Source organism: Catharus ustulatus, unplaced genomic scaffold (assembly GCF_009819885.2).
Source record: "Catharus ustulatus isolate bCatUst1 unplaced genomic scaffold, bCatUst1.pri.v2 scaffold_95_arrow_ctg1, whole genome shotgun sequence".
Lineage (NCBI taxonomy): Eukaryota > Metazoa > Chordata > Aves > Passeriformes > Turdidae > Catharus > Catharus ustulatus.
Window position 1 is genome coordinate 116,753 of NW_024879559.1, and position 24,807 is coordinate 141,559.

At 51.3% G+C, this 24,807-nt stretch overlaps 1 pseudogene; it reads right to left on the reverse strand.

Moving 5' to 3' along the window:
• Positions 1-1,164: 1,164 nt before the first annotated feature.
• Positions 1,165-24,807, reverse strand: part of LOC117011573 — a 28,521-nt pseudogene continuing 4,878 nt past the window's right edge.

Genomic DNA, 24,807 nt, shown 5'->3' on the forward strand with positions numbered 1-24,807 from the left:
CTTTTACCAGCAAAAATTGTAAACAAAGCACCCACAGTATTGGACAGTATCCAGTAACATTGTAGACAAATGCCTGACTACTGTGAACAGGTATTTAATGTGGTGACTACTTCATATACACATTGTTGTATGAACTGTACACAGCAGCTGAGGCAGAGGTGCTAAATGCTTCACATGAAGCTCAGGCAAATTCCCAAGCAAAGTCCTTAAGTGTTGGGTTTTCTGTTTTTAATAGAGAGGCTCTATTAAAAAGTAAATAAAAGTTTCCATTTTCTTTGTAAAGACTCAGCCAAAACAATCACAAATAAATGTACAGTGGCTTAGCAGCACTCCCTAAGATTCAGCATAAAACGCAGTTTTACATTAAGTGCAGGAAATGCTGATGTCCTCAAGTGAACTGTGAAAATGAAGAGACTCTCATGGACCAGCTGATCCATTACAGAACAACAGTTATAATGAGATCAGAAGTTTTGTTTTCTCTATCATAACCTTTACACAAGGAAAGAAGTTCAGCAGATGCTTAAGGCTCAACTTCTCCAACCCATTGTGGCATTTTGCAATTCACATGGAATTGGATGAACAAACAGATCAGCTACATTGATGATGAATTTCATTTTGCATGGTATAAATTTATGAACCTCATCAAAATAACTACACAATAAATCTTAATTCAGATCCTATGAGTGCTGAATAGGAGAGAATCACCTATATGTAAGCTCCCTCTTCCCTGAAACCACCTGCAGGTTTTATCTGAACAAGACCTACCCTGGTAGTGGGACAGGTATCCTGCCAATTAAACTACTGGAATGTCATTAGCAACACTTAATACATTATGTAAGGCTAACTAAGTCACCTTGCTTTTCATATGCCTTTGGGATGTGCAAAGGGTCCCAAGCCAGCCCCCAAAAGAGCTTTGAGACCTTGAGCTGTCAGAACAATAACATTCAGGTCATAGTATCCTGTTCTTTTTCCTCATGCCTCATCACCTCTCTGTCTGAGAAACTTTTGGAGAGCACACAGTAGGCAGTAAATCCTGATGTAACGCTCACCAGATGTGTAATTACAGACCTTCAATAATGTCCCACCCAGGGTCTCCTCCTGCCTTTACCTGGCCTCTACCAGCTGCTCGGAAAGGCCTCGTAGGTCCCGCCCTGTGGCTGTCAGTCAGACTTCCAGGGCAGCGTTCTCTTGTGCCAGCACCGCCTTGTCTTGGCACACCTGGGACAGTGTGTGCCCCTGGCGAGAGAGCTTCTGCAGCACCTTCTCCAGAACCCTGGGTGCTGGCTGCTGTGGGCAGCAAACCTGGAAGCACGGGGGCACCATTTTTCAAGAGGAACAACAATGATAACAGCAACACAGTCTCGGTCCTACTTGCTGCCAGAAGCAGCATTCAGGGTGATCTTGCTGGGACAACTCCCTCTCCCACAGATGCTGCCTAGGAATAAGGTGAGCATACCTTTGGCACTGCCAGAGGAACCTCCTCCTTTAGCTCATCCCTCTGAGGCTGCGATTCCTCTGCTGGTTCTGCTGCCACTTCACACGCCCTCTTTAGTGACGAGTGGCACTTCCTCTCAAATCCAGCCAGCTCCTTCCATCGGCAACAAGGGGACAGACGAGCAAACCATTAATAGCAACACAGTCTCCTTGCAAAAGCAGGACTACATACCATGTCCCACACAGGGCAGTGTCAGGAACTTCCAACAGCCCTCCAGTTCCACCTCAAGAGAATGCTGCAATTCCCTCCCTAGACCAGCATCTCTCTTTGTCATTTGTGCAGGTGACAGAGCCACCAGTGAGAAAGCCCAACAAGCTTCCAGAAGCCACAAAATTTTTCCCGTAATCTCAGGTTCTCAGAGCTTAACAGCTTCCTACCTGCTAAGTGTTAAAACTCCTCTCTGGCAGATGATACCTTACCTGCAAAAGTTTTTCTTTTGCTAAGACACGCTTTAGAATTTGAGATGAGTACTGCCACAGTTACTCTTGCTTTTAGGAATGCAACAAGACTATTCCCTTTTTCCAGGCTTCCAGAAGCTACAAAACTTTTCCAGAAATGTCAGGTACTCTCAGCTTAACAGTTTCCTGCCTGCTAGGTCCCACACTCCTCCTGTCTGATACAGCAGATGTTGGACTTGCAAATGTTCTTTATTGGCTAAGACACCCTTGGTGAGTCTAGATGAGTACTACCACAATTACTCTTGCTTTCAGTAGTGCAACAAGGAAAGAGCCTGCAAACTTGGAGTGGAGGTGGGTATGAATTTCCAACCCAATAATCAAAGGATCCCAAGATGGTTTAGGCTGGTAGGGACCCCAGGAAGCTTCTAGCCCAGTCTTCAGCTCCAAGCACTTGGGATCAGCTATGGCATCTGGACAGGCTCTGTCCAGCGGGGTCTTCCAAAATCTGCACAAACTCTCTGACAATCTTGCTCTGCTGCATTATTGCCTTTGGGATTCAGTGCTTCTCCTGAGGCCTAACCTGAGCCTCCCTTGTTTCTACCCTGGTCCAGTTTGGAATGGTTTTTGTCAAGTTTGAGAAGTGAGACCCACGAGGCATCTTTGCTGTAGGTCAGTCGGCTGCCAGACCTGCCCATGGGCTGCCTTCCTTCCCCTCTCTGTGCTGAGCGAGTCAGATGATGAGAAAGCCAAATTTGTGCCTTGACGCTGGGCCTCCTAAAGCCCAGCAATGCCCAACCCTGCCAGGAGAAAGCAACAAAGCTTAGCACACACCTGAACTCCTGGGCACAGAGCACTCTATCCATGCTGTCCTGCTGCCCTGTCTGTCCTGCCTGGGCCGAGGAGTCCTGATTGGCAAGAAGTTCTCCTGTTGGGGCCTGCAAGGAATGGGCAGAGAAAAAGCACAAAGATGCAATAAGGAGCAGAGAAGTTGGCTCCTGAGAGCTGGGAGAAGCAGCAAGCAGGGACATAGCTCACCTGAAGGTGAAAGCTGCTGTGAGGGGGATGTTGATGAGAGTAACTAAATAACTATTGTCGTTGTAGCCCTGACTGTAGCTGCCTCGACAGTGTGTGGAGAGGGGCATCTCCCTGCAGGCAGCAATGGCTCCTCTGTACCCCACAAGGCTGTGAACTGTGCCTTGGGACTGCTCTCTCTGCTGACAGCAGGGACTCTGCACAGACACTGTAAACAAAGGGGCTCACTTTGATACCAGTAGCATTCGAGGACATCATGCTACTGTTTATCTAACACCAAGGGAAGTTCACAGACCCTGTCAGAATGCCAGGAAAATGAGGCCTACATGTGAAAGTTCAAATCCCATTTCCCACCTGTCAGTGGCTGGGCTGAAGTGCTAGGTCATGGCAGGACTCCAGCCCTCAGCATCTTCAGCCACAAAGGGCAAGAACTGCCTGATCAGAAACCTGCATCTCTGCCCTGCACCAAAGCTTTGCACTGGACCAGCCAAAGCTGCCCCTTACTGCTTCAGGATGCTCAGGCCCTGGACTGACAACCCATGGACGTTTGTTGTCCTTTGCATCCCCTTTAGCCTCTGGAGGAAGAGTGTGAGCCAGAGGAGGTTCTGCTGCTGGTGTGGTGCTCTGCAGACAGAGAGCAGTGTGAGGGACAGGGAGTAACCTGTCATCTAGAACCTTATTTCACCAGCTTCCAAGCCAACCCTTCTCTTGAAAACGTTCTCTGTCCAACACTAAGGCACTCCTGAGAAACCCACTCCTTTGGCTCGTAGGAAACCTGTGAGGTCAGATTCCTCCATGGATGTGGGTTTGAAAAGTATGTCATGCCCAAGGTGGATATGTGCTGCGTAGTACTCCATTTTTCAATCCTTTGCTCTAATTTCGGGCCTGCAGGAGCTGAGTAGAGTGATCCTGCTTTTCCTGAGCTGACTTAGTCTCTTCTTTTAAGGACCACATCGCTCACAGAAGTGCAAACTCTGTGGGAGCTGGGGAGAGTTGTAAGCACCACACAGGACAAATGATACAAAGTGCAGGTTCTGTGGAATTCTCCTCCATCTTTTCATTTAAGACCTCCTGAGAAGAGCATTTGGGCATAAATCCCACTGGAATCAGCATTTCTTATAGGGATTGGTATTTGCTGAGGAACGGCTTACACTGCTCATCTTTTAACCCAGGCCTTCTTTTAGAAAGGAGGTACCTAAGTGAGTCTTTGGAGTTTCCTGGACAGAACAAAGCCCAGTGACAGCAATCAGCCTTTTCAGGCCTGCAATGGCAAGGTCTTGGACATGAATTTCGCATCTTTTTGGGAAGCAGAGGAATCCTGCATCTGCCTGTGAGGAGCTCAGCCATGGAAGTAACACTTCCCTTCTGGTTTGGTTTAGTGTTTTTTTCTTTTGGACAGCAGCTCTTTATAATATCAGTGGAGCCTGCTCCCAGCATGGTTGACTGGACCCTGTGAGCAAAGGCACTGCAGGAAGTCTGGAGAGGAGACAGTGGTACTTAAGGAGGCTTTGTGTCCTGCGAGCTCAGTGCAGCCCTGGCAATCAAAACTCCCGAAATCCTGCACTCTATGGCAAGATTCCATTCCTGGCAGCCTGCGCTCAAGCTGTCCGTGCCATGGCTCTGTCCGTGCCCTGGCTCTGTCCATGCACAGGCCCAGCTGTGGCTCCGCGCTGCTCCCCAGTGCCCCAGGCTCCCCCCTCACAGAAGGCCCCGCCCCGCCCCAGGCGCCCCCTGGCGGCTGTCCCGCCCCGCCCGCCCCGAGCAGCCGCGTTCCCTTCCCATGGCGCCCCCCAGCGGCAGCCGCCCCTCACTGCGGGCACGGAGCAGGGGTCAGGCCCCGCTGCTCATCCCGTCACTTGCTCCCTTCTTTTCCACAGCAAAGGAGGCTTCAGAGGAAGTCTTTTCCTGCCGTCTCCCTCTGCTTTACTTTGTGGGGTTCGAAGCTCTGTCCTGCAGGCTGCCCTGCTGTGTCCATAAGTGCTACTGCAGGAAAAGGCCCCTTCGTTCTCCCGCCAGTTGTCACTGCTGGCTCAAAAGCATCGCCCAGCTCTGGTGGCAGGAACAGCCCGCGGCGCAGTGGGTGCCATCCCTGCCCAGCCGGGGCTCTCTGACAGAGCAGCAGCAGCAGCGCTTTCCTTGGCTTCACCTGGGAAGGCAGAATCCTCTGTAAATCCGCAGGTTTTCAGGTTGCGACAGCTCCTGCTGCTGGGTGAATTCTACTGGCTCATTATCAAGGCAGCAGTATAGACATACACTATACAGAGCAACCGCAACACGGTCCAAAAATCTTGCAAAGCCAAGAGGGTTTGTGTGGCTATATGGGGACTGTCATGCTAGTAGCACCTCCTCCACTGCTTCTGTGCAATGCCAGTGTTGGACCATTTTCCTCTGCAAGTAGTCACCCCCAGTTTCATTCCCTGGCTGTTGTTTCCTTTGCAAAGCACACTTGCCCACATTCCTGAGTTCCAGCTCTCAGGATGGAGCAGCAGCCCATGTTGTTGCACATGAAGGAAGGGTCTGTCTCCACTTCACTGTGCTGGGAGAAACCACTTTTACTAAGACATAGGACATAGTGATACTGATAGTGATACTCAGGACATATTGTTCTGACTTCTGAAGTGATTGTGGAATGCCTCAGACTTTAAATTATGTGGAAATACAGATGCTTGGGATACCTTGAAAGAAGGAGAGAGACCTTCAGTCTTCATGATCTCCAGCTGGAGCACTTCAATAATGCAGTTTTATTTTCCGTGCAGTGTGGACTGTTTTATTTACCTAGTGGAAGGATGTCAGATACCTCTAGAAAGCTAAAATATTTGTGGTGCTGTTGATATTTTGTTGTTTGTTTGTTCCTTTATTTGACTTCTCCATTTAGAATGATAAATTGGAAAAGTCTACTGCTAGATCATTTTGCTATGATTTGACATTGTGTGAATTCATATTTCATTGTTTCTTCTCCAAAATAATAGGAGTCTGTGTTTTATTAGTTGTGCCATTTGATTATGTCTTCAGGTGGCTTGATAAAAACTTGTATTTTAATTTTAATCCCAACATTATATGGGGTCCGTACTTTGACTGTTTTAAAAGAATGTAAATATCTTGTTAGTAAGTACAGTAATTTCACGAATACAAGCCGCACCAATTTGACCAAAAGTTTGGTGGAAACCCGGAAGTGCGGCTAATATTCGAGGGCGGCTAATACATGAACAATATCCTAAAAGCTGCCAACACGGAAGTGAGAGCCCGCAGCAGACCCAAGCCAAGCTGGAGCCCGGCCAGCCCCGGCTGAGGTGGGAAAGCCTGGCAGAGGCGGGGCCAGCAGTGTGGCGGGCGGGCGGCAGAGCCCGGGCCAGCAGGGCGGGGGAGCCTGGGAGAACTGGGGCTAGCAGTGCAGGGGAGCATGGCAGAAGCAGAAAGCCCGGCGGGTGGGGCTGCCTGGCAGCGGGGGAAGCCCAGCAGAATCAGGGCCAGAAGCGTGGGGGAGCCCGGCGGTGCGGGGGCCTGCATTGCCGGCCAGGACGAGCAAACGCGGTGGCAGTGCAGACAGGAGGGGGTGGCTGGTGAGCCTGGTGGCGGCCGCCCCGCCGGCAGAGCCTGGCAGCGGCGGCAGCCCTGCCAGGCGGGCGAGCTAACATGGCGTGGGGCGGCCGGCGTGCCTGGCAGCGGCGGCGGCTGGCCCGCCGGCAGGGCGAGTAAACGCGGCAGCGGGGCGGTGCTGACGGGAGAGGGGGGCCAGCGAGCCCGGCGGCGGTGGCAGCCCTACCAACCGGGCGAGCAAACATGGTGCGGGGCGGCCGGCGTGCCTGGCAGTGACGGCGGTGGCTGGCCCGCCGGCAGGATGAGCAAACGCAGCAGCGGGGCGGTGCTGACAGGAGAGGGGGGCCAGCGAGCCCGGCGGCGGTGGCAGCTCTGCCGGCCGGGCGAGCAAACATGGTGCGGGGCGGCCGGCGTGCCTGGCAGCGGCGGCAGCGGCCGGCCCGCCGGCAGGGCGAGTAAACGCAGCAGCAGGGCGGCCGGCATGCCTGGCAGCGGCGGCGGCGGCTGGCCCGCCGGCAGGGCGAGTAAACGCGGCAGCGGGGCGGTGTTGACAGGAGAGGGGGACCAGCGAGCCCGGCGGCGGTGGCAGCCCTGCCGGCCAAGCGAGCAAACATGGTGCGGGGTGGCCGGCATGCCTGGCAGCGGCGGCGGCGGCTGGCCCGCCGGCAGGCGGGGTGGCCGGCGTGCCTGGCAGCGGTGGCGGCGGCCGGCCCGCCGGCAGGGCGAGTAAACGCAGCAGCGGGGCGGCCGGCGTGCCTGGCAGCAGCGGCGGCGGCTGGCCCGCCGGCAGGGCGAGTAAACGCGGCAGCGGGGCGGTGTTGATGGGAGAGGGGGACCAGCGAGCCTGGCGGCGGTGGCAGCCCTGCCGGCCAAGCGAGCAAACATGGTGCGGGGCGACCGGCATGCCTGGCAGCGGCGGCGGTAGCTGGCCCGCTGGCCAGGCGAGTAAACGCAGCAGCAGGGCGGCTGGCGTGCCTGGCAGCGGCGCCGGCAGGGCGAGTAAACGCAGCAGCGGGGCGGCCGGCGTGCCTGGCAGCGGCGGCGGCGGCTGGCCCGCCGGCAGGGCGAGTAAACGCGGCAGCGGGGCGGTGCTGACGGGAGAGGGGGGCCAGCGAGCCCAGCGGCGGTGGCAGCCCTGCCGACCGGGCGAGCAAACATGGTGCGGGGCGGCCGGCGTGCCTGGCAGTGGTGGCGGCGGCTGGCCCGCCGGCAGGATGAGCAAACGCAGCAGGGGGGCGACCGGCGTGCCTGGCAGTGGCGGCGGCAGCTGGCCCGCTGGCAGGGCGAGCGGTGCTGACGGGAGAGGGGGGCCAGTGAGCCCGGCGGCGGCTGCAGCACCACCCGGCCGGCCCCGTCGGCAACCATGAGCGGGCCGAGCCTTCCTGGCCCCGCCCCGAGCTAGTAAACCCCGCTATGCCGCGATCCTGTTACTAATTGGCCAATTTGTGAAAGCTGCGCACGGATTCTCGCTACGAACGAAAGTGCGGCTAATATTCGGGGTGCGGCTTATCTATTGACAAAGACAGCAACATTGTTGAGGCACCGGAAGTGCGGCTTATACTCCGTGCGGCTTGTATTCGTGAAACTACTGTACTAATTAACTTTCACTAAAAAAGAGTGCTCTGTGCTGTCCTCATGAAATTCCTGTTTGTAAAGGATATAAATAATGTACAAATTTCTCACTCTGTCTTTACTCTTGCCTGCACCCCTTTAGAACAGTAGGTTACCTGGACCTCAGGTCTTTCTTTTGGTGCATGTAGCAATGTTTAGACCTGATGAACTTTCTGAGATTATCTCAATGGACTTTATATGCAGATACAAAAAAAGAACAATATTTCTGTGAAGTTCTGTAAAGGAGCTTATCCTGGCCTTAGAAAGTCTACCCCAGGCTAAGAGATTGACTAAATTTCTTATTTATTCCAAAGAATTTCCTGACACTAGTCTGCTACTATCTGAGGAAACCCCTAGGAGATTTAGCATACGGATGTTAGGCTTAGCTACAGACTAGAAATTTTTCAAAACATGCAATATTTTTATTTTTAGCATGTTTCTGGAAGGAAAGATTTCGAAAGTTTTAAGAGATTTTCTACTAGAGGCTTTCTTGTAGATGGACACACAAGCAAAGGTTGTTGCTCCTTGCAGCTTGAATATTAACCTCACCTAATTTTTAACATTGCAGTACATTTCTAAGAACCTTAATGGAGAGCTATGCCTGTTGAATTTCCTCAAAACATGAAATAGGAAATGAACCATCTTATCCTGTATGACTGGATATCACTCACTATACTATCAAACAGCCATCAAGCACAGGAAAAAAGGATCAAACAAGGGGCATGTTCTAGCATACAGTATAGAAGTGAAGGATTTATTTGAACAAACAAGTTTATAATGTAGTTTAATAGAGAATTGATTTTTTTTCCCATGACAGATGTTTGTTTCAATTAATTTGAAGGAAGATGGAGTTAAATCTTGCAGTCATTTACCTTATGTGCCTAATTACAACCAAGATGACAAATGTTTTCCCATTCAATACCGTGCTGAGACGTGGCAGTTCTGAGCCATGACAGAGCAGGAGGGGCTCACAAACAGCCCTGCCAGACGTGCAGGTTTGTCCATCAGGGACTCCAGCGTGGACATGTAAGAGAGATTCAATGGCACCCATTTCCCCTACCCTGCATTACCTCTTCAAGTCCAGCCTGTAAGCTGGCACTTCCCAACCCACCACTAAGCTATGCCCTCAGGTGTCACTACTACACATCTCTGATGGGAAATTCACCACTGCCCAGCACAGCCTGTTCTTGAAACCCAACTGAAAAAAAAGCACAAAAAACCAGAAGGATTGAAAAGTCCATCCCAGGGTGTGTGCCATTTTCTTTTGCTGTCCCAGACTTAATCATCATCAGACACCCACTCATGACTCCCAGGTTACGTGAAAAACCCCCGCAACTTTCAACTCTCAAGCCCTGAAATTCTGCCCAGCCCCCAGTTTATTTTTCTGAAAAGCAAAATTTGCCATTTCCTGATCACTGAACCTAAGATGGGCTCCAGCTGTCCCATTGTCCAACAGTCCTCTCTTCACAAAGAGCAGGGTCAATGGCACCTGCCCTACAAGGCTCACTCACCATCTGTGTCACAAAGTCAACTGCAACACACTCCAAGAAACTTCAAGACAGTTCTCTCTCTCTCCCCCTCTCTCTCTCGGCTTCTCTCTCCCCCCTGCTCTTCTAGCAGTACAGATGTCTTGACCTTGTTCACTGCCGTTTGCAGAGCCATGGTCACCTGGGGGAGGAAGGGCAGCCACAGATGAGATGCAATGGGTGACCTGGGCAAGAACGTGCCACCATGGCCACCCCTCCCCTGAGTCAGCATGTTCAGCCAGGTGGAGAGAGGATGGCAAATCCTCCGTCCCGTGCACCCTGCCTGCCTGTCAGGTCAGCCTCTGCACAGGGGGGCTGCTGTTCCACAAGTCTGTCCTTGCATTCCTGATCACACCTCAGCCTAGTCGACAGTTCTGGCACTAAGCTGAGCACTTCCTCTACCTGTGATCACTGCTGCCGTTTGGGACTGGCCCAGGAGCAGAGCTCTGCCTGCAGATGACCCCCAGGCTGCAGCACAATCCCAGCGCAGCTCTGTCTGGGCAGCTGCAGCAGTGATGGTGGGTGACTAGCTCAGACAGGCCGTGCCTTTCTGCAGGGTGGATATTGTTGAGTCCTGGACTGTTGCAGTCAGTGAGTCAAGGGCCTGCCTGAATCCTTCAAGCAGAAGCCAGAGTGCAGCAATTGAATTAAAAACTTTGAATGGATTGAAACATGTTAAGCCACCCACACATAGAATGGGAGTTTAAGTAGAGGAATAAGTTTAGGTATAAGTTTATACATAAGTTTGAGTTTTAGGATAAGTAAGTCAGTAAGTAAGTTTCAGTGAGAACTGTACTGTTTTTAGTAAGCAAAAGGTTCAAGATGCCAGAGTAGAAGAACAAGTTCTAGCGAAGGTTAATAAACACACTAATGTTTCCAAAAGAGGATCCGGAAGCTCTTTCTTAGACACTACTTAGACAAAATAGAACTTCAGTGAGAATATTGGTTACATTTTTTAGATAGAACAAGATAGATGGTATACATACTTTATACGTATCCTAGCATGTTAAGAAAATAGAATTTTCATAGGTTGAGAGAAAGTGGTTTGAATTTACATGTTATCTTGTTAGAAAAACCCTATATAAGATTATGTATTGGAGAGAGTTAGTGCTTTTGCTTTTGCTCTTTGCCTTTTGCTTTTTTGCTTTTGCCATTGCTTTGCTATGCCTGCCCAGCGTCTGCAGCACCCGAGAAGAAGATAGGCGCTCCAGCAGCGTCACCAGCCTCTCAGGCAGCCCCGGGGATGGTTCCTGCTTTTGTTCGGGACTTTATGTTAAAACTTAGCATGGACTTTAATGTCTATGACTGTACCTTTGAAGACTGATGTGCTTTTAGAATAAATAACCTTTTTAGCAACTACTAGCTGCTTTAATCATTTAGAGATAACCCGATACAAAGGGTGCGTCAGGAGTGTCAGAGGTTCTTAACCTCACACTGGACAAGCTGGAAGGGCATCAGCACTATCCTGCATGCTGACCTTCATCATCAGCTGTGCTCTGGCCTGTACGCCTGCCCCAACTACTCCCACACCCCAAGAGCTTCTTTCTGCTGGGTGAGCATATGCTCAGCTACCTTTGCTCCCAGTCCACTGACACCCATTAGCCATGGTCACACCAGCAGTGAGCTCCTGGTGTCTGTCGTACCTGCCCGTGGGTGTTCCCCAGTTCAGTAAGCGAAGATGCTCGCCTCAGCATGTAGTTGGTGCCTCTGCATTTTAAAAGTGATAGCCCAGTACAGCTACAGCATAGCAAGGAAAACAATCTTCCAATGCATTGGAGTGTAACAATTTTATTGCGAGTCAGGCTGAAATTAGGAGTCTTTGGGCTTCATCATCATCTTCATCATCATCGGTCTTTAAGTCCTCCAGGAGACGTGTTCAGGTTGACAGCTCACTGCACATGTGTGGTCAAGTTCTGCTGAATTGGACTAGCTAGTTCTTGATAGTTTCATTCTTATTCTGACTAATTTATTTCTTCTTAAAGGATAATTGTGAGGTACTCTACAGCAACAGTACTCTACTCTGATCTAAACAATGCTCCATTAATGGAACTTTCTAGAGTCTATAGTCCTAACTAAAATATAACTACAGCTAAGAAAACCTCAAAACATTAAATTTCCTATGAATGATGCAGCTCCTGTTAAAACTCATGGGATGTCTGAATCTTGGCCTAAACACCATGCATCCCCTTTCCACTCCTCTCAGCTGGCTCGGCACAGAGTCCTCCTCAGGCGCAGGTGTCTCCTGTCCACTCTTCCTGCACTTGCTTGGCTGAGAGGATCAGAGCAGCCAGGCTGGAGGCAGGATGGCCTGAGGTCACAAATGGATGCTGCCCAGAGGAAAAACACAAAACAAAGGGACCCTTACTTTGCAAGACCACAGGCTCAGGCAGGATTCCACTGGCTCCCAGCAAGATGCACAAAGAGGACTGAGGGCACCATCTGCCCCTCTGCCTTCCTGTGCCGCACCTGCCTCAGCCAGGCCCACGTGGCCCACCCTCCTCTCCCTGCCTTCATGTGGGTCTCCTCAGCTCACGGGCCTTTGTGCCGCTTTGCTTTTTCTTACCTGCAGGAGTTCCTGGGCAGACCAGCGCCTGTCCTCGTCTGCCTGCAGGCAGCACCGGAGGAAGTCGCGCAGGAGAGGCGAGTGGTGCCTGGGGTTCTGCAGCTTTGGGGGCCTGTTCCTTTCGATAAGTTCCAACACCTACAACAAATGGAAGAGGACGTTCCAGCTGCTCCTTCGCTAGCCACAACAGCTCTCCCGCTTTTGAAGCTGCACCTTACCCTCAGACGGGCTTCCCTCTGGTAAGGAGCTTCCCCTTCCACCATTTCCAGCCCCACAATCCCCAGCGACCAGATGTCCACTTTGGGGCCGTAGGCTTCGCCTCTCACCACTTCTGGAGCCATTCAGTTGGGAGTGCCCACCCTGGAGCTGCACTTGCTGCGCTCAGGGCTGAGCTGAGCACAGAGGCCAAAGTCAGCTGAGGAGAAAAACAGACCCTGTCAAAGCCAGCTGCCCCTGCCCAACCTGGCACAAGCATTGCCCAGCCCAAGCCATGGGCAACTGGCTGGAAAGGCAGCCATACTCTGCTTCCGTGGGGCCAGAGCCAGCAAAAAAGATGTTGGCCTCTTCACAAACACCCTCACCCTTCACACACACTGGCCCAGCAGTCCTTCTGGAAAACTGGCACTCACCCAAAAGCAGCCCAAGAACACATGCTGGGAATGCTGCACCTGCCCAGGGATACCCATCCAATTTCACAGATCCGTCCAGGCCCACGAGAATGTTGCCACCTTTGACGTCTCTGTGGATGACTTGGCGGGAATGAAGGAAATGCAGTCCTTGCAGGCACTGAGAGAGAAAAGACCGAGGGAAGGGTCAAAGTTGAGGACCTGATTACATCCCACAGGAAAGAAAAGGGCTGAACAAGACTGACAGCTTTCTCCTGGAATTGGGAGGCAGGGCGCAGCATCATGGTGAGAAAAGAGAAAGGGAAAGAGCGTGCTGCTTCAACACTCTTAGAAGGCTTCCGTTTTTTTGAAAGGCATCTGAGTTTCCTAAAGCCCTTCCTGCTTTCAGTAAGAATCATATGAATGTTGGCTGGGAGGCATCATGGCAGACATTTTCTTGATAGCCTTGTGGTAGCAGAGGAGGAAGCAGCACATTAGACATGTTCCAGAATCCAGTGCCATCTGGGCTGAAATGCTCTCCTTTGAGGCTGAGAACATCTCCATTGCCCTTAGCTTGAAAATTTGCAACTTGCATGCCTGCTTAGGGCAGCAAGGAATGCAGGACAGTCATATGGACTGCATGCAAAGATTGAGAGGAAAAGCTGACAAGACAAAACAGGTGAAACCAAGCAAGCGAGCAAGCATGAGCACCAGAGGACAGACAGATGGAATCGTGCAAGAACAGAGTCCAGGGAGTGAAGGGACACGGGCAGGCAGTTCATTTCAGATGCTCTTTCTTCTTCTCCATGTTGTGACAGTAGCTCCAAAAGAAAGCCATGAGCAAGAAATCTCTGCCGTTCCTACCCACCAGTTGACAAGGACCATGCTGGGCAGGCCAGGGGAAGCACAAGCGGGATCCCTCACTCCCGAGAGACAGCACCGACCTGTCCTTCCTCCAGGTACACTGCCCTGAGCACATCTGACAAGGTGCCACCATCCATGAACTCCATTGCCAGCCAGAGTTCCCCATCAACTAGGTAGTTGGAAGAGGAAAATCGGAGCATGGTGAGAGAGGAGTGGGCACAGCTCAGTCATCCCAGGGCCTGAGGCAAGCTTTTGCAACTGCTCTCCAAGCTACAGGTGCCAGAAGAGATAATTGCACAATAAGTGCCACCTCCCCGCTAGGCCCCAGAGATGACTCCAGAAATCATCAACAGCTCCCTTTTCTGCCAGTGACCAAAGGGCTTGGTCACTTCTGGCTTGCACTATCTAAAGGAACAGTGACATGACACCAGCCCAACCTGTCTAAGAAGGTAACAATATTGGCATTCCTGTTGTCCCTCATGGCCAGGATTTCATTGACAGCCAGCTCCTCGGACATGCCCTCTTGAAGGCTCATTTTCTTGATGGCCACCTAAAAGGACACTCACTTGAAGACCACTCTCTTGAGAAGTGGCTCCTTGGCCCAGATCTCAGGGAGCACAGAGCGAGTGCTGGAGCAGTGATGCAACAAACTGTGCCAAACCACCTTTGGACTAGACAGCAGAGCTTAGGAGAAGCACCGCAGCCCGTCCAAAATGCATTCTGCACTCTGAGCCAAGATAGTGCTTCAGAGCAACAGCCTCTGCTGCAGCCATGGAGCGGCCAGCCAAATCTCCAGGCTGAGCTCACTGCAGTGGGGAAAGTGCTGCAGAGCTGCCAAATCTGCTGGGAGTGTTGACACTTTACCTGTTGTCCTGTGCTGGCATCCAGGGCTTTATAAACAGCTCCAAATCCCCTAGAAAGAAAAGGCAGCAGAGAAAGCCCTTTAGTCCCTGGCAGTGAAAGCAGGCCCAGGCAGGAGATGTCCCCACGCTGCCTGGACTGTTTAGAAAATGCCTGGCTGCAGCGTCTCTTCAGCCACTATCCCACCAGCTTCTGCCATGCAAGGCAGGGGGTGCAAGAGAAAACTGAGCTGCAACATGAAGACCAAGGGCTGCTGCAAATCTCCAAGGCACACGCCCAGTCAGGTCAGCTCCAAATCTAAGGGGGCTTTGTCCGTGTGTGGGTGTGCATGCATGTGCACGTAAAAAAGTGGAGAAAAATTATATTCAAAACACTGTTGTTGAGAATCTGACAATTCTTGGGTGCCAAGGTGTTCTTTTAGGCCATAAAGATGCAGAGGCAGGAGATCTTCCAGGTCCTGCTCCTTGCCACAAGCAGGACATTGCCAGCGCCAAGTTGTCTTTGATGGTGCCTTCGGATTGCTCTGACTCAGCAGTCCTGAGTGATGGCAGGAGACCAAGCCATGGTCTGGTGGTATTTGGAGCTTGCCTGACTTCACGCTTGATATTGCACAGGCCAGACATGGCCAACGGTTTTGTAGAAGGAGCAGGCGTCACTCTTACCCTCGTCCAAGTTCTTCAAATGCCGTGTATTTCTTGGTTGGCTGGCCCACACTCACAATGCTCCCTGAAAGACAAAAGCAGTGCAGGACACTCACTTTCTAACAGAGAGGCCACTCCACAGATGATCCCAAATGCAGCCCCACTGTCACCAGCTCTGGGCCCTTTGCAGTCACTTGGCTTCCAGCCGCTGACAGCAGCAAGTGGGAGGGCAATCTTCTCCACCTTTGAGCAGCTGGCCTTTCCAAAAAGGACTTTCTTTCCTTCAAGCACAGCATCTCGTGTGATAAGCCCAAATAATGGGCCTTTAAGAACGGGGCCCCCAGAACAGAGGAAAGGCCTTTGCAGCTTTTGCATTCACATCAACCCTCACTGGCAGGACCACTTAGGAGCACAAAGTGTCTGAGCCAGGAAGAAGGAGTGAAAACCACAGCCAGAAAACAGCCGGGGCCAGAGAGCTGCCTGGGGCCTGGTCACTCACTAGGGGCCAGCATTCTGCTCAAGCACAAACAATGATCTCTGCTTTTGTCTTTGGCACAGAAGGCAGTGCAGGCAGAGCCAAGGCAGTGCCAGCTGCCCTCAGAGGCAGCAGGAGCAGCCTGAGCGATCTCTCGCTGCCTCAGAGCACAGCCACAGGTGCTGCAGGGAGGCCCAAGAGCCTCTGAGACACTAAAGCCAGAAGGAACTGCTGCCATGGCCAACACTGAGACACAGTGCAGGCAACACAGTGCCCTGGCAGACAAGAAATACAGCAGCAGACGTACTCAGGCTCTTCAGGCTCTGCTCCTCTCTCAGCTGGGGCTGCTGGGCTGGGCTGCTGGACGATGTGCTGGCAGCTGGGGGAGTGCCGGCTGCGGCAGGCACTGCCGGTCCAGCAGCACGCTGCAGTGCAGAGCGTGTGTCGAGCTGCGAGAGGAAAGGATTACCTGTCAGAAGGGGGGCTGGCACAGATGCCCTGCGGAGCACATGGCAAAGGCAAGGCCTTGGGCAGCTGCTGTCAGCCAGCGCCAGGCCTCTTCAGCTGGGGGCTTTTGGATGTCCCCTGCTCCAAGGCAATGGGAAAACTCCAAAGGCTACTTTGATGCAGGAGCTCTTGGCCAATTCCATGCTCCATTTTATCCACTTTTCTGCAAGATGACTGCAACAAGGTATTGATGCACTGGCAAAGATCCAGAAGGAGATCAGAGCACTGCCCCAGAGCCTTGTTGCTTTCTGACTTCTGTGCTCTGCTGGGCAATGAAATCACCCTGCAGCGGGCATCCAGGTGTCTGACCAGAAGGCCAGAGCATGTACCTTTTCTGATCTGTTTCACTGATTTCCCCTCTGTATTTCAGGCTTTAAGGAGTGGCCCTTCAGAGCTGCATTCCAGCCCTTGCAAGACCCAGCAGCCTTTCCAATGCACAGCTGCCTAGGATTCTCCTCACCAAACTCTGCTGTGACTTTGCAGAAGGGAAACACAGTCTACTTTGTGCCTGAAGCTGATTAGACCATGGAGAGGAGCCAGTGTCTCCTAAGTATCCTGCAAGGCTGTGGTCTCCGGCTTTGCACCTGTCTGTGCGCTGAGCACAGGCAGCCTACACAGACACTGGGCACCAAGGGGCTCACTTCTATGCTGGGACTACTTTAATGCTGCCCATTGTCTGATCCCAAGAGACATTCTTGGGCCCTCCCAGCAACCCAGCAAAGTCATGCTTCAATGTCAAAGGTCAGAAGCCAACAGCCAGGGGTGCCTGGCTTGGCAGAAGCAGCACTACGCCATGGCAGGCACAGAGTCAGCCACAAGTACCAAGGGCTGGGTCATCCACAGCGTGAAGCTTGGCTCTGCACCACAAGGCAGGGCCAAGCCCAGGTGCCACTCACTGGCTCTGCAGGTTCTGGCTGTGGAGGGGCTGCAGCTGGAGGCTTGATGTCCTTCTGCTCCTCTTCAGCCTCTTCCTCAACAAGAGAGGGAGCCAGAGGTGCTGAGCCTGCTCTTGAGCCCTGCAGACAGAGAGCAGTGAGAGAGAGTCTGGGAGCAGACAATCCTTTAGGAGCTGGTTTCTGTTGAGCTGGCTATGCAGCCAGAAGAGGGGGAAATCATAGACTTTGATACAAGTGGCATTCTGAGTCATGAAAACCCCATGAAGATGGGTGAATGAGCTGGGACTCCATCTTTCTGAGTGTTTGGGCTGCCACCGTTGGCTTTCATCTCTTGAGAGGCTTTGCACTGGAAAATTAGGAAAGAGCCAGTGCTCCCTTTGCTACTGCTGAGGCCAAGAGCCAGTTGGGCTTTCTCTCAGCCTGCCAGGCTGACACTCTACACTCTCCTACAACAGGCCAAGCTCACGGCTTGCCCCACAATTCTTACACCAGCAACATCACAGGTTCCTTTGCCACTCACCAAAGGACAGGTTTGCCTCCATTCACATGTGAGGTGACCTGCAGTGAGCAAAGGAAAAGAAGCCAGATGTCCTTAGAAACGTGCCTGTCTTGAGGAGTTCCACAACACAATTTAGTCCAAACGGAGAGCATTTCCTTTTTCCCAACATTCCTCCAGGAGCAAGCGTTCTTTCCCATGGCCAGCAAGAGAACAACAAGGACGCTAGCCTAGGCTCTGTCTACATTTGGGCCTCTTTTGTCAGGAGGCAAATAGAAACATGGTCATGGAAATGCTGGTTTTCCCGTAACAGTCAGAGCTTCACTTCTGCCCAACTGTTCATGCAGTGTTTTCCTCTTCTCTTCCCTGCATTTTCTCGACTGCTTTAGAAATCTCACACATGAATTCCCATCAATTTGTGGAAGACGACAGCCCAGGAAAGCTTCCCCCATGGGCCCTCTTCTCTGGGGCAGCTCTCTGCTGAAGCAACCTGGGAACAGCTCCTGGCTTCAGCAGCAAACCCTGACTGCTTTGGTGTTTTTGCTGCATGGCCAAGGGAATCGCTATCTTGGCGCACCGTAAAGGGTCAAGTCAGACAGCCAAGGCCTCTCGGTGTCAGAATGTCCAGCAAAAGATGCTTTCCCTCATTCCCAGAGAGAACCACAGAGTTTGTAGACAGCCCATCCTTCCTCCAGCGAGTCATTTTCTGCTAATGGCCCATTGAGTCCCACTGTGGGACTGATAAAATTGCTGCATCCCATTGGGAGTTGCTCCAGCCAGGGGGAAGAGCCCAACATTTCTTACCAAGATAAAAACAGAGGTTTTGGGACACTAAGGGAGCCCTTTCTCCACTGGACTCCAGAGGAAAACCGGATTTCTCCACATCATCACTGGACCTTTAGAGGGAAACTGCATCTTCTGCAGGAGCACTGCTTCAACTGAATCACATCTGTCACTGCAGGAGGATGCAGCCACCATTTAATGGGACTGCTACCAACACCCTGCCTGACAGGGTGTCAGGTTGTACTCTGACTTTGTCAGGGTTTGGAGTTTGTTTCTTTGTAGTACTGTATTTCTATTTTAATTTCCCTAGAAAAGAACTTATTTCTAATTCCCATATTTTTGTCTGAAAGCCCCTTGATCTCAAAATGATAATAATTTGGAGGGAGGAGGTTTACTTCAGAGGATCTCTCCTTAGAATCTGAAAATGCAGGTGCTCTTGCTTGAAGCAGCAAGCTGAGGGAATGACAGACTCCACTGCCATGCACAGCTGCTTGGAGGGAATGCAGCCGCCGCAGCTTAGATTGCAAATCTTCTCCACTCGCCACCCGGTACAGACACCCCCTTGGGAGCTGACGCTGTTGGCAGGAGACTGACCAGAGTGGTGGCATCTGAATGGTCGTTTTGCTCCCAAACAAACTGGCTCACTACTCGGGCAAAAAGAGCAGAGTAAAGCACAGGCCAGGTGATGTGACCCCCAGGATAAACCTTTACTTATGCGTCAGGTGCGTCAGGTAGTAGCCAGAATAAGCAACAGAAAAAACGGTGCAAACCGCAGCACAGACTTGCTCGATCATTTTAGCACTGCCATGTGGCTTTGCACACTGAACGCCACCCAAGGGAAGAGCCAAAACTCCTCTCAGGGTGCAGGCCGTCTGCTGAGAGCTCCTTGATCACAAGGATCCTCCTGCAGCAGTGAGCGCAAGAGCTGCTCTGGGCAGCCAGGCCTTGCGCGCCCTGGGACAACGCTGCGCTGACAGCGCTGTGACGTAGCAGCGCTGCCTTGATCTCACAATGGCAGCTGCTCTGGGTTTGTTGCCGTAGTTGTTCCCAGCAATAGAATCTGTTGTACAGCTGATGCAAAGGAAAAGCCAGGGAATTTCTCCTCAGGCATGAAGTGGCAGGAAAAATTCCTCACAGTTCATAAGCCAGTGCTCGAGGCATCCCAGGGAAGCTCAGAAAATGCACCAGCCCAGCCGGCACCCACAAAATGCAAGCAAATATGACTTTTGGTCCCCAAGGCTTGAACTAAAAGCAAATCTGCTTCTACCTTCTGGAATATTTGTTGGCTCTGAAAAGCCAAACTTCTTCAATGACATTCAGGGGACAAAAGAAGCAGTGGAAATAAATTTCCAGGAGTAATTGTAGTGTGCGGTTGCTTCTGGAGCACATGGGTGAATGTTCACCTTTGTTTTGACTCACTTTGGAGCCTGACCTCCCTTTGTGTCAGGGAGGTGCTGGCTTAGCTCCTGTTGCAAAGCTCCTCTCGTCCTGCTTGCAGGTTCTCTGGCAACTTAACCTCTCAGAACATGCAGAAGGGCTGTGTGGTGATTCTTGGGCTGCCACAGTTTTGTGGTGTTGGAGCTGTGGCAGCAGCCTGCGGCCCACGGTTCCGCAATGCCCTGCAGATGGCGAGCCCAAAGAAGGTCCCTTTGGAGCAGTCCAAAACCACACTCTCCCAGGTGTTTGCCCAGGCTCTGTGTGCCCTGTATGATTCCCTGCAGACATTTAGATAGCCAAAGGCCAGTAGAAATGACAGGGACTCTCTCTTCTCTTGCAGAGTCCCCAGTTCAACCCAGGAGCCAGCTTGAGAAAGGAAAGAGTACTGGGTGGGAGAAGTGAACAAGTGCATGCAACTCCTCTGGAAACCAACTCTGTTCACCCATGGAGTAATGAGGCCAGGCTTAGCTTGCTTTCCTGGTGACTCAGCACAGGCAGATCCTCATCTGGTGGATGTGAGGTGGGGGTCCGTTGTGACGCAGGATCCCCAGGCAGGTGTGAAGGAGAGCTGCTTGATTGTAAAAACCAGGCCTTTGGAAGCAGACAGGCCTTCATCAGTGACATACTTTTCAATCATAACAAACGTAGTTCAACCAATCACCACACACCACCGTGTGCACACGCCATGGTTTCTCTGCCTTTACTGTGGTTTGTCTACCTCAAATGCAGCTGAGTCACTTTCCCTCAGTCCTTTCTTCCTCAGATGGAGCAGCAGGCTTGAGCCATGATTTTACAAGGTTTTCCCTGTATGCAACGAGCGAGCAAGGCAGTGTCTTTGAGGAGCCTTAGGCTGGGCTCTTCACACTTCATATGCTGAGGGTAATATTTGAAAATAAATAGCATTGCAAAGGCCCAGCCCTTCCTCGTTTAAAAAAAGACTGATCGTGGCACTTGGTGCCATGATTTAGTTGATGAGAAGGTCGTAGTTTATACCTTGGACTTGATAACCTCAACACTCTTTTCCAACCTACCTCATTCTCTGGAATTCTTTTCAGGTGTGGAATTATAGTGCTGAAAACCTGCACTAGTTACCCAGGAGAGTTCCTTCAATTTGAAAGCGTCTGTTTTTCCCCATTTGTGAGTCGACTCGCACCACGAAGGCAATCTCAGGCCTTAGAGAAGGAAGAAGGACACCCTAGCAAGGCAAGCCGAGTGTAGGCCCTCGCATCCCCTGGAGCAGAGCGCCTTGGTGCCCCAAAGGTTGGAGAGAGGGAAGTGTAAGGAGGACGTGCCCTTTCAGCCCTCCTTTACTCTTGCATACCCAGTGACCGCCAGGAAAGGGGGACAAGCGGGGCCTGCTCCCTGCTCCTGCCTCGCCTGGAGGGGTGGCTGGCACTGGGGGACACCAGGGTGAGAGGGACAACATCTCTACAGGGCAGGTGGTGTGGGGCAGCTGTCAGGGGGTGTGTGGGGCAGGGAGGGGACCCTGTGTGAAGGGGGAGAACCTTGGGCTGCTGGGAAGCAGCGCAAAGCCACGAACGGGACAACCCGTCAGGAGCACACAGCTGCAAAGGCACTGAGCGGTTCAGGCGCAGCGTGGCAAGGCAGGGAACCTACCAGGGCTCTGGAGGATTTAGAGGTCGTATTGCCAGAGCTCTGCAGTCAAGTGCAGTGTGGCAGGTTACATGCTGCTTCATTCTTCTCTCTAGGCGAGAGAAACAGGATATCATATTGCCAAAGTGGGCAAGTCCCAACTGAGAGGGAAGTTACGAAGCAGAGACCAAATAGAGCAGGTGATGGACACACTACAAAAAGGCAGGCTTCAGAAAAGCATAAAAACACAATCCTTCCAAAGTTTGGAAGCCTTGTGCTCTCTCCTCTCATTGTGAAACCACCCAAATGATGACTGTATGAGCAAGACCTGTGGGAGCTACTCTGCTGCTCCATTTCTCTCTTTAGCAGAACTTGTATTTCAAGTCCCTGAAAGGCATGAGCAGTAGAGAGGAGGTGACATAGAAACAATACTTGTGTTCTCAGTTTACACATTACACATTAACCCATCATGCATTAACCCAAGAAATCAGACTAACTGCACTCTTGTCCCGCAATCATTGTGGTTAGAATCAGCACCTTAGAAATAGGAGGTAGAAGAATGGAAGTTTAGGCCACACGAGCTGACCCAGAGCAAAGGTTTTGATCAAAGTAATGATGCTAACACAAACTAGCTGAATCCTGCAGATAGAATCATGGAGTGAAAATGTCCTTTGTATAGGAAAAGGAGTAATGCATTACTCAGTGTTACAAAGTAATAATAAAAAGGCCACCAGAAAGTGTGTCCATGGAGTTGTTTGTGCAGTATATTTATATAGTATATTTAGAGTGTATTTGTGGGCCTGGAGACCAAATGAGTCATCAGAATGATTTTACACATCTTTGCAAGGGATCATTTGTTCAGGAAAGTTTTTCCATTATTTTTCTGCTCAGGTAGAGGGCAGCAGTGCTGATGCCATTCCAATGTCAGCTGAGGAGAGGCAGAAGTTGTCCTCTTGCTGCAGAGGAAGATTGCAGCTGCAGTGTTTCCCTGGGCTGTACTCCAGGGAATCTCCGTCCCTGTGTCACCTGCAAGGCTCAGTCCTGGCAGCTCCAGACAGATTTGCTCAGAAGGATTCTCCAGTGGTCCCAGGCCTTGCAGGTGAGCCTTGAGCTCCCCATCCCAGTCTTTTGGAATCAGTAGAGCTGGTCTTTAGGGACCTGACTCAAGCACTGCTGGAGACTGGCTTTTGGTGCACCAAGATCCTGATGCACATGGATGGTTTTAGTGGGAGGAGTTCAGATATCACCCCAAGGTAGGCTCACCCATAGATGTGCAGGACCAGGTAGAAGGTTTGGGCAAAAAAGTGGAGCCGCTTATTCCCCAGAGACGGTCAAAGCATAACTACAAGAATAAGGAAAGGGATGAAAAGGCGTCTGGTTTAACCCAAAATAAAATCAACTGCATGGGACCCTGGACAAGGAAGGCAAGAAAGCAGAAGATTGTATACTAGAAACACTCATGTTTCTTAGAGCTATACTTTTATCCTACATGATATACATATCTCAAGTCAGAGAGAGATTAATTCTTTTCTAACAAAACTTACTGCATTTGCTTAGACCTTAAAAACAAAATGCATCTTGAATTTCAGCAGAGGTCAGTGATGTTTAAGCTGCCTTTTTGCAGCTGAAAATGTAGCTGATGAGATCAAACCCAAAAGCGTCTTCTCCCATACCAGCACCTGTGACAGTGATGACAGCAGCCTAGCAGGTACGGCATGTATTTTAGCAAGGAAAATGGCTCCTTTCCCCTCATGCACCAGGGAGACTGAAGTCAGAGTTAAATGTCTCTAAAATCCTTGGCTGCAATAGAGATTTCAATCCCCAAAAGGCAACAGAGGACTAACAGGATTATTAAGTAAATGGTTTTGCTCTCATCAGTAAGGTTTAAGGCTAAAACACCTCCATCATTTTCTGCTTGGTGTAACAACCCCAAAATCTCCAGCCTCTCTGTTCCAAATATCCTCCTGTCTCTAATTTTGCACAGTCCATGCTTCAGGTGCTGATGAATGGAGAATAAACTGCTGAATGCTTCAAATCCCAGCTTCCTAGGATCAGTCCTAATTTGTCTAATTTATAACTACCAATTGTTATGGGTGAATTGTTGAGAAATTGTTTGGGTTTTGTCTGTGTTTACCCAGTTATGTGTAATTGTTGTTAGTATTCACTATTTGCTGCTAAGTTCTGTGTCCCTGGCTGCCTGTACCTTTTCCCTGTCCCAGCACTTCCTTATGTAACCACTCCCACCTGCCTGTCTCTTCCCATGTCCCCCATACCTACTTGTTATCCACGCCAACCCTAATGCTCCTAGTTGTTTGTCCTCTCCCAGTTCCCATACCTATACTTTGTATCCACGCCCACCTCCCCATTGCCATTTAAATGAGAAGCAACCTCTGTAGGGATCGGCGCTCGGAAGATCTCGCGTTGTTACGGAAAGCTCGCGATAGGGATAGAAAGTGCAAAGTGAGGCAGCGGTCAGCGAAACGTATGTAACCAATCATAGAATACATTGCCTTATATGTACTAACCAAATATAGGCATAAGTGACTGCTATCGAATGGTATATAAGACTGGTGCGCTGGCAATAAATCGGCTTTTGTTGCATCCACCACGTTGGTGCCTGTGCTTCATTGCCCCTGGGACGGGATGTCCTTGACCGAAGCCCTCCGGTGTTAGAACTCGGTTGCGGAAAGCAACAAGTGGTGCCCCGTGTGAGGAAGTGTACGCCGGCCGAGAACCGGAGCAGCTATCGGTGGACCGCAGGCGGTCGAGGGGGGATCCGGATCCATGGAAGGGGTGAGTCAGATTCTCATCCAGTTAGCTCGAGACGGAAAGCTTTCAGTGAAAGCGAAAGATATACAAGGGTGTCTCGAGTGGCTCCTGAAAGATGGAGCGATAACCCATCCGCGGGATATTTTTGGCCCGGAAGGATGGGGGGCATGCACGCAAGCGCTGGCGGAGCATGCGATGGCTACCAAATCAGCCAAACATCTGAAAGTGTGGGGCACAATCTTGCAGTTGCTGAAGCGGGGTATGGAGGAAAAGGAGACTATGTGGGCGGCACGCAAGGCACTGGGGATGGACTGCCAGGGTCGCCTCCCGTTCACTGAGGAACAGGAAACGCAAGTAGAAAAAGGCGAATTAGAAATAGAAACAAAAGAGGAAGGCTCGGACTGTGAAGTTCTGATAGCACAAGAGGGAAAAGGGGAAGAAAAGCAAGTGCAGGAAGAGATAATGGCGCGTGTGTGTTTAACTTGTGGGATTATGAAACCAATGTCTGAAGGGTCGTGTCTGGGATGTATAAAGAAAGCATATCCAGTAACTGGAAAGAGGTTGAACCCTCCGCAGTACCCCTGGGACGATTTGCGGGAGGCAGAGCGTAGAGCACGGCCCACGCAGCCCGCTCCCTCGCCAGCTCCGTTGCCATCCGCGCCACCACAGTTTGTGGACCCAGAGGAATGGTTGCCTGGGCTAGCAATGAAAGCCCCGG